Below are 9947 nucleotides of genomic sequence, written 5' to 3'. Positions count from 1 at the left end.
TGACGTGAGGGCTTGCTGTGAAAATGGGGTCAAGCGCGTGGCCGGCGACGTGGGTGGTTGTTGTCATGAGCTGTCTGAGTCCTAGGTTGGCTGGGTTGTCGATCAGGGTGGTGGAGTAGGTGTTGTTGTTGTTCTCGAGGTAGAAGTTCAGGTCCCCGAGGAGGATGTAGTCTGTGGAGGTGAGGGCGTGTGTGCTGATGGAGTTGCTCAACTGTGGTCGTGGTCCAGGGGGTCTGTAGACGAGGGTTCCTCTGAGGGTGGTATTCAGGTCAATGTGAATCTGGAAGTGCATGTGTTCAGCTGTGCTGAAGGTGTCGTAGGTGTTGGTCAAGACTCTGAGAGAGTTCCTGTGGATGATGGCGATTCCTCCTCCAACAACGTTGATGCGGTCCTTGCCGGTGATATTGTAGCCTTCCGGCATGGCTATGGCGATGTTGGGTGCTGATGTGGGGTTCAGCCAGGTCTCTGTCAGGAAGCCGACATCTGGGGAGGTAGAGTCGAGGAGGTCCCAGAGTTTGATGGAGTGTTTGCGGGCGGAGCGGGTGTTGAGGAGGATGCATCTGAGGTAGTTGGTTTCTTTTGTTGGCGGTTTGGTGGGCCGGATGCTGGTGAAGCTGCAGGTCCGGCATGTGAATGGTCATTTTGTCCGCTTCGGGGTGGCCCGGTAGCAGGTGTGTTCTCATCCGGGGTTGAAAGCATGGAGGGTGCTGGCATCACAGTGGAGTCGGGTGACTTGGCGTTCGCTGGGGCCATGGTTCTGGTGCTAGGCGCGGTTGAGGCGTGGACGGGCGCAGAAGGGCCTGCCTTAGGCACACCTTTGGCACGCCAGCTGCACGGGTCCGCCATACATGGGGAGGTGGGAGGGAGGTGCAGCTGGGAGGCGGGAGCGGTGAGGCCAAATGGTAGAACTGTTTGTGCATATTACAGATGAGCAGAACAACAGTTGTTTATCAATTCAAAATACATTGAAAATGAATAATTCCAGCAGGCCATTCTTATAGCTTTAGGGGGCCTGAAATAGTCTGAATTGTCAGACTTGAAGAGTGTGATGGTAAATAGTTGTGTAGGTACTGTCGGCAGCGCTTGCCGGGGCATGGATGATGCTGGATGCAGTGGACTCCTGAAGAGGGTCCTTGCACTATTTTTCTTTTTTACAAATTAAGCACTGGGCTGTCCCTTGTCTCCTAGCTGTCAGACTTGTAAAAAGTTATTGTGGCTTTTTTTGACTAGTCAGCCATCTTTGAGCAAGCAGCGGAAATTTGTTAGCATGTTGGAAGTAGATTCAGCGAAAGGCTAGTGGTACCCCAATTTCCGCATAGTCAGCAGGAGCACTAACCAACTGAGCTAACCAGACACAGGAGGATTTTCCTCCTCACTGCCTCTTGTAGGTTGTTGGTAAAGCAATAACTGAAGGTCCGTTGCTCTTTTTATCCATACACTTTTAAGGCAGCAACAGCTGCCCGTACCTCTCCTGTTGGTACTGTGAATAACTAAATAATGTTCTGAGGTTCCTCGCTGCGGATACTTTATTTTTCCACCTCTGTGACTGAAGACGAGATGAACACAGACTGAGAATTCGGTGAACATTTAATGTTCCTTTCGTACCAAGACGTGCGGGAGACGGAAAGGCGAGTTTGCAGGAAAACTGGTAGAAAGAAAAGAGAAGAGCACGTCAGAAAAAAGGAGAACAAAGGAAAGGAGGGCGGAGGGAGAAGGGTGGGTGGGAATTCATAAAGGGGGTAACTGACTGCTGGGCCTAATGCGATGAAATAAGGTCTTATTTGCGCCTTAGATGAAGAATTTGAAAGGCTGGTAAAAGGACGGAAGACGAGTCCTAAGAGCTGGAGTAAGACAATGGACCGAGGGGTGAGGAAAGAGCTTTAAGTCATAAACACCGGAGAATGTGACAAAAATCACACGTAGTCGGCAGGATTCGAACCTGCGCGGGGAAACCCCAATGGATTTCAAGTCCATCGCCTTAACCGCTCGGCCACGACTACCTGTTGGGAGAAGACACAATGTGCCCTTTGAACCCTCTCTTTCGTCACATGAACTCTTGACAGGTTTAATGAATCTGATTTGATGCATAACTCTTTGAACACTCTGCATTTCTCGCTGTGAAAATGTTCTAATGCACCTATTACTTCACAGGGCTCTGGTGACTGCATCTGCCCCCCCCCCCTTGCCCCGGATGGGCTCAGGTGAACCGCTCGACTCCCTTCAAAGACAGCTGCGCATTTCACTGATTGTCTTTCATTTCTACAACTCTTAAATCCCATCCTCTGGTGTCACTTGAAGGGGCATCTAATGCCAGCAGGTGGCGTCTGAAGAAGTCTGGCTCACGGTAGCCGCAGTTAATGAGAAACTCTAAATACAACATTTAAGTGCATGGGTCACTCTGGCAAGAGGCCCGGCCTCACTTGTGGCGGCAGGAAACACAGGACGCGGAATCCACTCAATGCAGAGCATTCAAAATGTATTAGTGATAGCCAGGTCTTCAAATGGGACAAAAAACGGGGCGTGGCCAATGTAATTGAGGGCGTGGCTTAAAACACGCAGGCTAAAAACCTGTGTTTAGGGAAGTGTGCCGCCCGACTTGTATTTTGCGGTTTCTGTCATTACATCCAGATATATCATGCAAGAAACATCATACCTACAAGAAGTCAGGAATATTGGCTTTGTCAATGGTTGTTAGTTGCATAAGACAAATAAGCAGCAACTATGACTTGTATATAATATTGAAAAAGCTTCAACTTATAGCCCTGATGACACCACAACAATGTTGCTGCTCCTGAGTTTCAAAAAGAAGGGAAATCCAGAGATAAAATGACTCTCTGGGTAGGATTTCCCTTCCCCTACAACGCTCACCTGGCAAGACGTCATGCCGTAACTTCTCCACTAGTGAGAAGTGCAGCTGCCCGAGGCCACCCGGTGGCCATCAAGAGGGCGGCACCTTAGTCGCCGGGGGGCTCCCCCCCACCCCCTTTCCGTGCAGGCACTCCCTCCTCCCGCGGGCAGGAGGGGTCCAGCAAGGAACGGGGCTGGCCCAGTGACGTGCTTCGGGGGGCGGCAGGCCGGGCGAGGGGTACTTAAGTCCCCCTCGCCATGTTCAGGCCTCTTTGCCGCCCCTCACCACGGACAGACGGTCGTAGGACGCACTTCGCAAGGACCGTCGTGTTTGCGGTGAGTCAGGCCTAGTTGGCCGGCACCCCTCCTCCGCCCACTCCCTCCTAGCGGAGGTCGATCGGGGCCAGGCGGCTTGCTTAGGAAGCAGGCCGCTGTGGAGTGGGGGGTGCCCATACTGAGCATCGCTCTGGTGTTTAGCAGGGGGGTTGAGGTCGGGGGTTATGGTGGGTCCCGCGGCGGCGCCTCGACCGGGCCGGGCACAAGCCTGATGCGGTGGACCTTTGGGCTGGTGAGGCCCGACAGTGGGTCGCCCGCAAGCTCTCCCCACGGGGCTTGGCCCTCGCTTCCCGGTAGGCCCCCACCGAGCGGGGGGAAGGCCCTCCACGCCCGCTCTCCTACACCACCCCATATCCCCTCCCTCCACGGGCCACGCATGGGGGGGAGCAACAGGCGTTTTGCCGCTGCCTCCCTCGCCGTCGACCTTTCACCGGACCATGTGGTCCCGAAGGGAGGCCGCGTGTCCGGCGGCTCACAGGCCACGCGCGGGCAGTGCTCTGCTGCCAGGAGGTCAGTGCCCCACCGCATCGTCAAACACCGACTCCCCCCCCCTCTCCCGGCTAGTGCGGGCCGGAATTGAGATGCCGTCGGAGCGACCGCAGGCAGTGCCTCCGGAGCGGCGACCCCCACCCCAACCTTGATTGACCACCGGGAACTCGGGTCGCCGCTAGCTCCCCGTTAACTTGGGGGTAAAGGCTCCTCTGCGTCACCCAGCACGATAAAATGCGGGACAAATCGTTGCTTGGCCCTCGGTACTATTACTTTTGAAGCAAAAAAGTTGGCGCAGCTGTTTGATTATGAAGGGAAGGGAATGTGGTAGGTCATTAGGTCATTAGATTCTTGACTCGTGCGTGAGCCAGGAATCATGGGATTTGTTTTAACACAACATTTGTTTTGTGGTACTAGAGCACCCCATGGCGCGCAATGGCGGCTGCACCCCTTTTCTGTATGGAGCGCTCGCCAGAATCACTTTAGAAAACACACAACTCAGTAGGCGGTGGCGGTATGCAGTTTGTGGAGTCATTTCCTGGTTCCCACATGGCCTCACGGTGTTACGGTAAAAGGCAGGATTTTCAATTTATTATTTATGTGCTGCTTGCCGTGCCCGTTTTACGATCGCCGCACTCCATCACCTTTCTTGCATGCCCGGCGAGGCAGGGTTATTGCCACGCCCTCGCTGATATAAAAGATGAGCACCACCTTTTCAACCGTTCACAGGCTCTCTACTTTCGGGGACTGTGACCTGGCCTCGGCCTGTGGCTTACAGGATGTGCCGCCCCACCCTGCCGATTGCCTCCTCTTACCGGAGATATGTAGTGGATCGGGAGGTCCGTGCATCAATGGGCCGAGGTGGGGGTTCGGTGCTGCCGGGGTCCGCATTACCTCCGAGGTCCGGGCGGCTCTGAGCGGCGTCAGCCTCGTTTGCCCCAGCAGACAATGGCTGGGGGCACGTGGGCAAGGCAACGGGTCCCGCGGCATTCGGCGGACGGAAGGGGATCGTTGGTCTGCCCTCCCATTCCCCCTCTGGCACGGTGTGTCTAGCATGTGCCTCCAGCTGGGACCTGCCCGAGAGGTAGGCGGGCCGGGGTATCGGGGCAGTGTGTCTCGGGCCTAGACCGTCTCCGTGGGCTAGGCGGGGCCCGGGAGTACATGCATTCATTGCCTTCTGGGTCATGGTGAGGGGCGAACGTCTCTATTATGTATTCCTTGGTGGCCCCACGGCGCAAATGGGTAGAGGGAATAAGAGGAGTGCGAATGTTTCATTGTGCGCTCATGTCCAGATCAGGCGTGCAAATGTTTACTGGGTGTTCACGTCCAGATTAGGCGCGCAAATGTTTTATTGGTGCTCATGTCTAGAGCAGGCGTGCGAGGTTTAATGGGTGCTCATGTCCATATTAGGCCTGCAATTGTTCGAGGTGGGGCACATGTGTCCCTAGGCCCCCCTCGTCTCCCCCCTCGTTGGCCATTTAGGATGCGGTGCCCGTCGGCAGAGGATATGCATCCACGTTCTTTCCTCTACTACAGAGGTGATTTCTGTAGTCAAGGCCCCACTGCCGAAGTCTCCACCGAAATAATAGACAAGCTCTTGTACGTTTAGCTGTAGTGGAAGTGCAGGTAGTGGAGGTCAATTTTACGCTTACCCATAGTAGGTCCTATGACCCGGCCGGGCTGAATAGGGGTTTCAGGGGCCCGGCACCAACGGTCTATGGGTCAGAGCGAAGGTGTTGGTCAATGGTGTCTCAGAGGGACGGGGTTGGTAATTTGTGTCCTCTGCCCACAGAGTGAGGGGCATCAGCTCCATCCGGCAGGGTCTGGTAAAGGTGCACGGAGTTAAACAATTGTGTCCCCTGCCCATAGAGTGAGGGGCACCAGCTCCATCCGGCAGGGTCTTGTAAAGGTGCATTGAGTTAAACAATTGTGTCCCCTGCCCATAGAGTGAGGGGCACCAGCTCCATCCGGCAGGGTCTTGTAAAGGTGCACGGAGTTAAACAATTGTGTCCCCTGCCCATAGAGTGAGGGGCACCAGCTCCATCCGGCAGGGTCTTGTAAAGGTGCATTGAGTTAAACAATTGTGTGCCCTGCCCATAGAGTGAGGGGCACCAGCTCCATCCGGCAGGGTCTTGTAAAGGGGCATTGAGTTAAACAATTGTGTCCCCTGCCCATAGAGTGAGGGGCACCAGCTCCATCAGACAGGGTCTTGTAAAGGTGCATTGAGTTAAGCAAGTGTGTCCTCTGCCCATAGAGTGAGGGGCACCAGCACCATCCGGCAGGGCCTGGTAAAGGTGAGAGTGAACTGGATGGGCGCTCATGGTTTCCTCTGTTTTCAGGTACCAGGGAGGAGACAGTAAGCGGGGCGTGCAGGGCCACACAGTGTGGGAGTTGAGAAGTTCAGGTAATGTTGGACGAGACGGCTTTTTGGGGGGACATTTGGGGGGTCCGGCTGCGGGCTCTCGCCACCCACAGTGCTTGCGCAGGAGGGGGGTTGCCCTGGCGCCGTGGCCAGCAGTCTACGACCCACCGGGTCGTTCAGTTACTCATGCTCCCATTTCCATTCCAGGCTACGTCTTGCAGCGATTACACTCGCAGTCGCACCCGTGGACCATCCTCGGCTTCTTTCAGAAGGTATGTATCTTGGGCACAGTGTTTGTTCAAGAGAACAGAATGAGGGGTGTCAGGTGTGCTAGGCGGGGATGCGGGAGAGCCTCAGGTGGGGGCGGCAACGAGGGCAGGCGGGGCCCTCGCTCCTGTTTTCACCATGATGTCATCTTTGGTAGCGTAGCTCACCAGGATTTTCTTTTTCAGGGTCGACGGGAGCCGGCGGAATGGACAGCCAGGGATCCCCTCCACTGTTTTCCCAGACGTCCCAGGTTGGGGAAACCCTCACAGGAGCCGCCCACGATGCGCAATTGAAGGCACTCTTGGACATAATAAAGGCCAAAGGGGTGGCGTGGGCCAGTGAAGCACTGGGTGTCAGCAGCCAAGGAGACTCCGGGGTTGTTGTGGCAGCCCCTGCGGTAGAACAGGAAATCACAGAGGATAAGGACACTGGACACACGAGGTCCAAGAGAGTTAGGAAGACCACTTGCAAGGACTTTCCTGCAGAGCCGGCCCCTGCCAAAAGGCGCGCACCTGAGTTAGCGAGAAATGTTATCGTCCACGTGCCGGCAGCCTCATCCCCCTCGCAGGTGGTCCAGGCTACGCCACCCCAGGAAGTGGCGGCCCCTCCTGCGAATTTTGCCACACGGGATGAGTTGGGTAAGCTCACCAGCTCTCTGCAGGAATTCATGAACGAAATGAGAGCAGGCAGTAGGGCGGCGGCGCAGCCGGCAGTTGAGTGTGCCCCCCCGGCCCCAACAGTCACAGCGGAGTTGTCTTTCGCGCACGCGTGAGGTGGGCAACTTTCACAGGGGAGCAGCAGCAGCAGTGGCTCAGCAACCCCCAGCGCGCCAGTTCTGTCCTCCTCCCACGCGGCGGCTGAGCGGTCTTTGGTAGTTTCTCCAATTCCTCCGTCCACGTCACCGCCCACCTCCTCTGCTGTGCCCCCCCTTGCGCCACCCACTACCTCACCTCCCTCGCCGAGCACCCCTGCGCCCTCCAAGATGACCATGGCTCCCCTGCTCTCAGGCAAATGCTCCCTAGCCTGGTTGGTACTGCAGGCGGGTAGGGAGGCCATTTGGTGCAGGGAGTTCATAGACATCTTCTCCCTGCTGATGATAGGGGTGGAAGGCGTTGACATCAGGAAAGTGAGGGCAAAAGAGGATGAGAAAAAAGCACGATACCAGGCATGGCCCGAGAAATCACTCAAGAACTGGAGGCAGGCGTTTGGAATATTAGCGGCAGTAATCACAGAGAGATTCCCGGAACAGGCGCAGGGTCTGTTTCAGTATGAGAGCATTATCACGGAGGAAGCGGAGAATGGGGGTACGGGTTGGTACAGATATGATTACGAATTTAGAAAGAAGATGTCCATGTGTTCCGAATCGGAATGGGATCAGATAGAGGTCAGATTGTGGATGCAGCACATGGGTAAGGGGAAGGCTGAGGGCCTTGCCAAAGCCGGCAACAGCGACAAGAAAACAGAGGTAGCAAAGGGACAACAACGGGGGAAAAAAGGTCACTTCAGGCAGTCTTTTCGCGGGGGTCGAGGCAGCGGGCCCCCCAATAGGGGGGGGAAACGAGCATTTGTGGGCACATGCAGATTGTTCAATGCAGGGAACTGCACATGGGGGAAAGCGTGCAGATTCGCGCACACATGCAGCAAATGCAGCGGCTATCACGCAGCGACCTCCTGCGAAAAACGAGATACGGCTGGGGGTCATCAGAAACAAGAGAAGTAACAGCCCCTCCACTGGTCCGGTACAACACCCTCTCCCCCCATCACCCTGCAACCAAACCCCCCTCCCCCCCGGGAGGCCCTGACCCACCCCAGGCCGTCGCCCACCACGCAGATTGGGCAGCTTCAACACAAGGGCCCCTCTCCAATTGTCATCCCCAACCTGCTGCCACTACTGAGATCTTACCCCATTGCTAAGGACAGGGCAACGCTAGCAGAAGGTTTTCTGGAAGGTTTTAGGATCCCGTACCTAGGTCCGAGGGTCAGCAGGGAGGCGGAAAACTTGAAATCAGCCAGGGACCTCCCCGAGGTGGTAACGGAAAAGATCAGGAAAGAACTGCTCCTGGGGAGGGTGGCGGGTCCGTTCCCTTCCCCCCCCTCCCTGATTTCGTGGTATCTCCTTTGGGGGTCGTCCCGAAGAAAGAGCAGGGGGCTTTTAGGTTGATTCACCACCTGTCCTTCCCAGAAGGGTACTCTGTCAACTCCTGGCTGGCTGAGGAAGCATGCTCGGTCCATTACAGCTCACTAGACACCGCCATTGATCAGGTCAGGAGATCAGGGAAGGGGGCATGGTTACCAAAGGCCGACATCGAGGCAGCATTCAGGCTCCTGCCTGACCACCCGGAGAGCCACCACCTCCTGGGGTTCAAATGGGGAGGTCAGTACTTCTTCGACAAGTGCATGCCAATGGGTTGCTCGGTCTCGTGCGCTTTCTTCGAGGCTTTCAGCACCTTCCTGCAGTGGTCTCTCTCAGTGAAGTATGGGGTCGAAGAGGTGACGCATTACCTCGACGACTTCTTGTTCATTGGGAGGGACGGCACTGGGGAATGCGGGAGGGGTTGTTGCGTTTTTTTGGATCTGGCAAGTCACCTAGGGGTGCCTCTGGCGCCGTGCAAGACCGAGGGCCCAGCACAGGTTCTCACTTTTCTGGGCATTGAGCTAGACACGGTCAACGGGGTGTCTAGACTCCCTGCGGGCAAGGTGCAGGAACTGCAACGGGACATTCGGGATCTGCTCGGGAGGAACAAGGCACCGCTGGGGGTCATACAGAGTCTCCTCGGCAAACTCAACTTCGCAGCCCGGGTCATCCCGGCCGGGCGGGTCTTTGCAAGACGCCTAGCCAGGGCAACTGCGGGCGTAGTCCAACGCCATCACTTTGTGAGACTCTCAGCTGGAATAAAGCGGGATTTGGAAGTATGGGCGGAGTTCTTGGACAAATTCAATGGCACTGTCATTTGGAGGGCACCTTGGGTGGACAGTCCAGAACTTAGCATGTTCACCGACGCCTCAGGGAGGGAGGGCTTTGGAGCTATTCTGGGCGAGCAGTGGTGTGCGCAGGAATGGCCCAATGCATGGCGTAGACGAGGCATCACTGCCAACATAACAGTTTTAGAACTTTTTCCCATCGTCATTGCCCTCCATCTCTGGCCCGGCCCTCTGTCAGATCGGAAGGTCCTGTTTTGGTCGGACAACCTAGCGGTGGTCCAGGCGATCAACGGTCAGACGGCCAGTTGTCCTCTGGTCCTCTGCCTACTGAGGGACCTAGTGAGAAGTAGCCTGCGCTGCAACCTTGAATTTAGGGCGCGGCACATACCTGGGGTCATTAACATTGCAGCTGATGCACTTTCTCGTTTTCAGTGGGGCCGTTTCCGGGCGGCCTGCCCACGGGCGAGAGAGGAGATGACCCCGTTCCCGCCGGAGCTATGGCACATCTTGGAGTGGAGCAGGAACTAAGAGCCATGGGGGAGAGGGCCCTTGCACCAAGCACCAGGAAGCGCTATGGGAATTACCTTGCCACGTTCCACGGGATCGTGGATGGCATGGCCTTGGGGGACCTCCCCCTGGAGGACAGAGTCAAAGCTTTCATTGTCAGTGCCAGGAAGCTAGGGAAATCCCACTCTTGGGTCTGCGGACATTTGGCGGCCATCGG

At 56.1% G+C, this 9947-nt stretch overlaps 1 non-coding gene across 1 annotated transcript; it reads right to left on the bottom strand.

Annotated features, from left to right (window-relative positions):
- Positions 1–1918: 1918 nt before the first annotated feature.
- Positions 1919–2000, bottom strand: TRNAS-UGA (transfer RNA serine (anticodon UGA)). The gene has a single exon. It is a non-coding gene; the product is annotated as a tRNA-Ser (tRNA).
- Positions 2001–9947: the final 7947 nt, after the last annotated feature.

Source organism: Lissotriton helveticus, chromosome 12 (assembly GCF_964261635.1).
Source record: "Lissotriton helveticus chromosome 12, aLisHel1.1, whole genome shotgun sequence".
NCBI lineage: Eukaryota > Metazoa > Chordata > Amphibia > Caudata > Salamandridae > Lissotriton > Lissotriton helveticus.
Note: the sequence above shows the minus strand (reverse complement) of the source record. Positions and strands in the feature narration are given on the sequence as shown.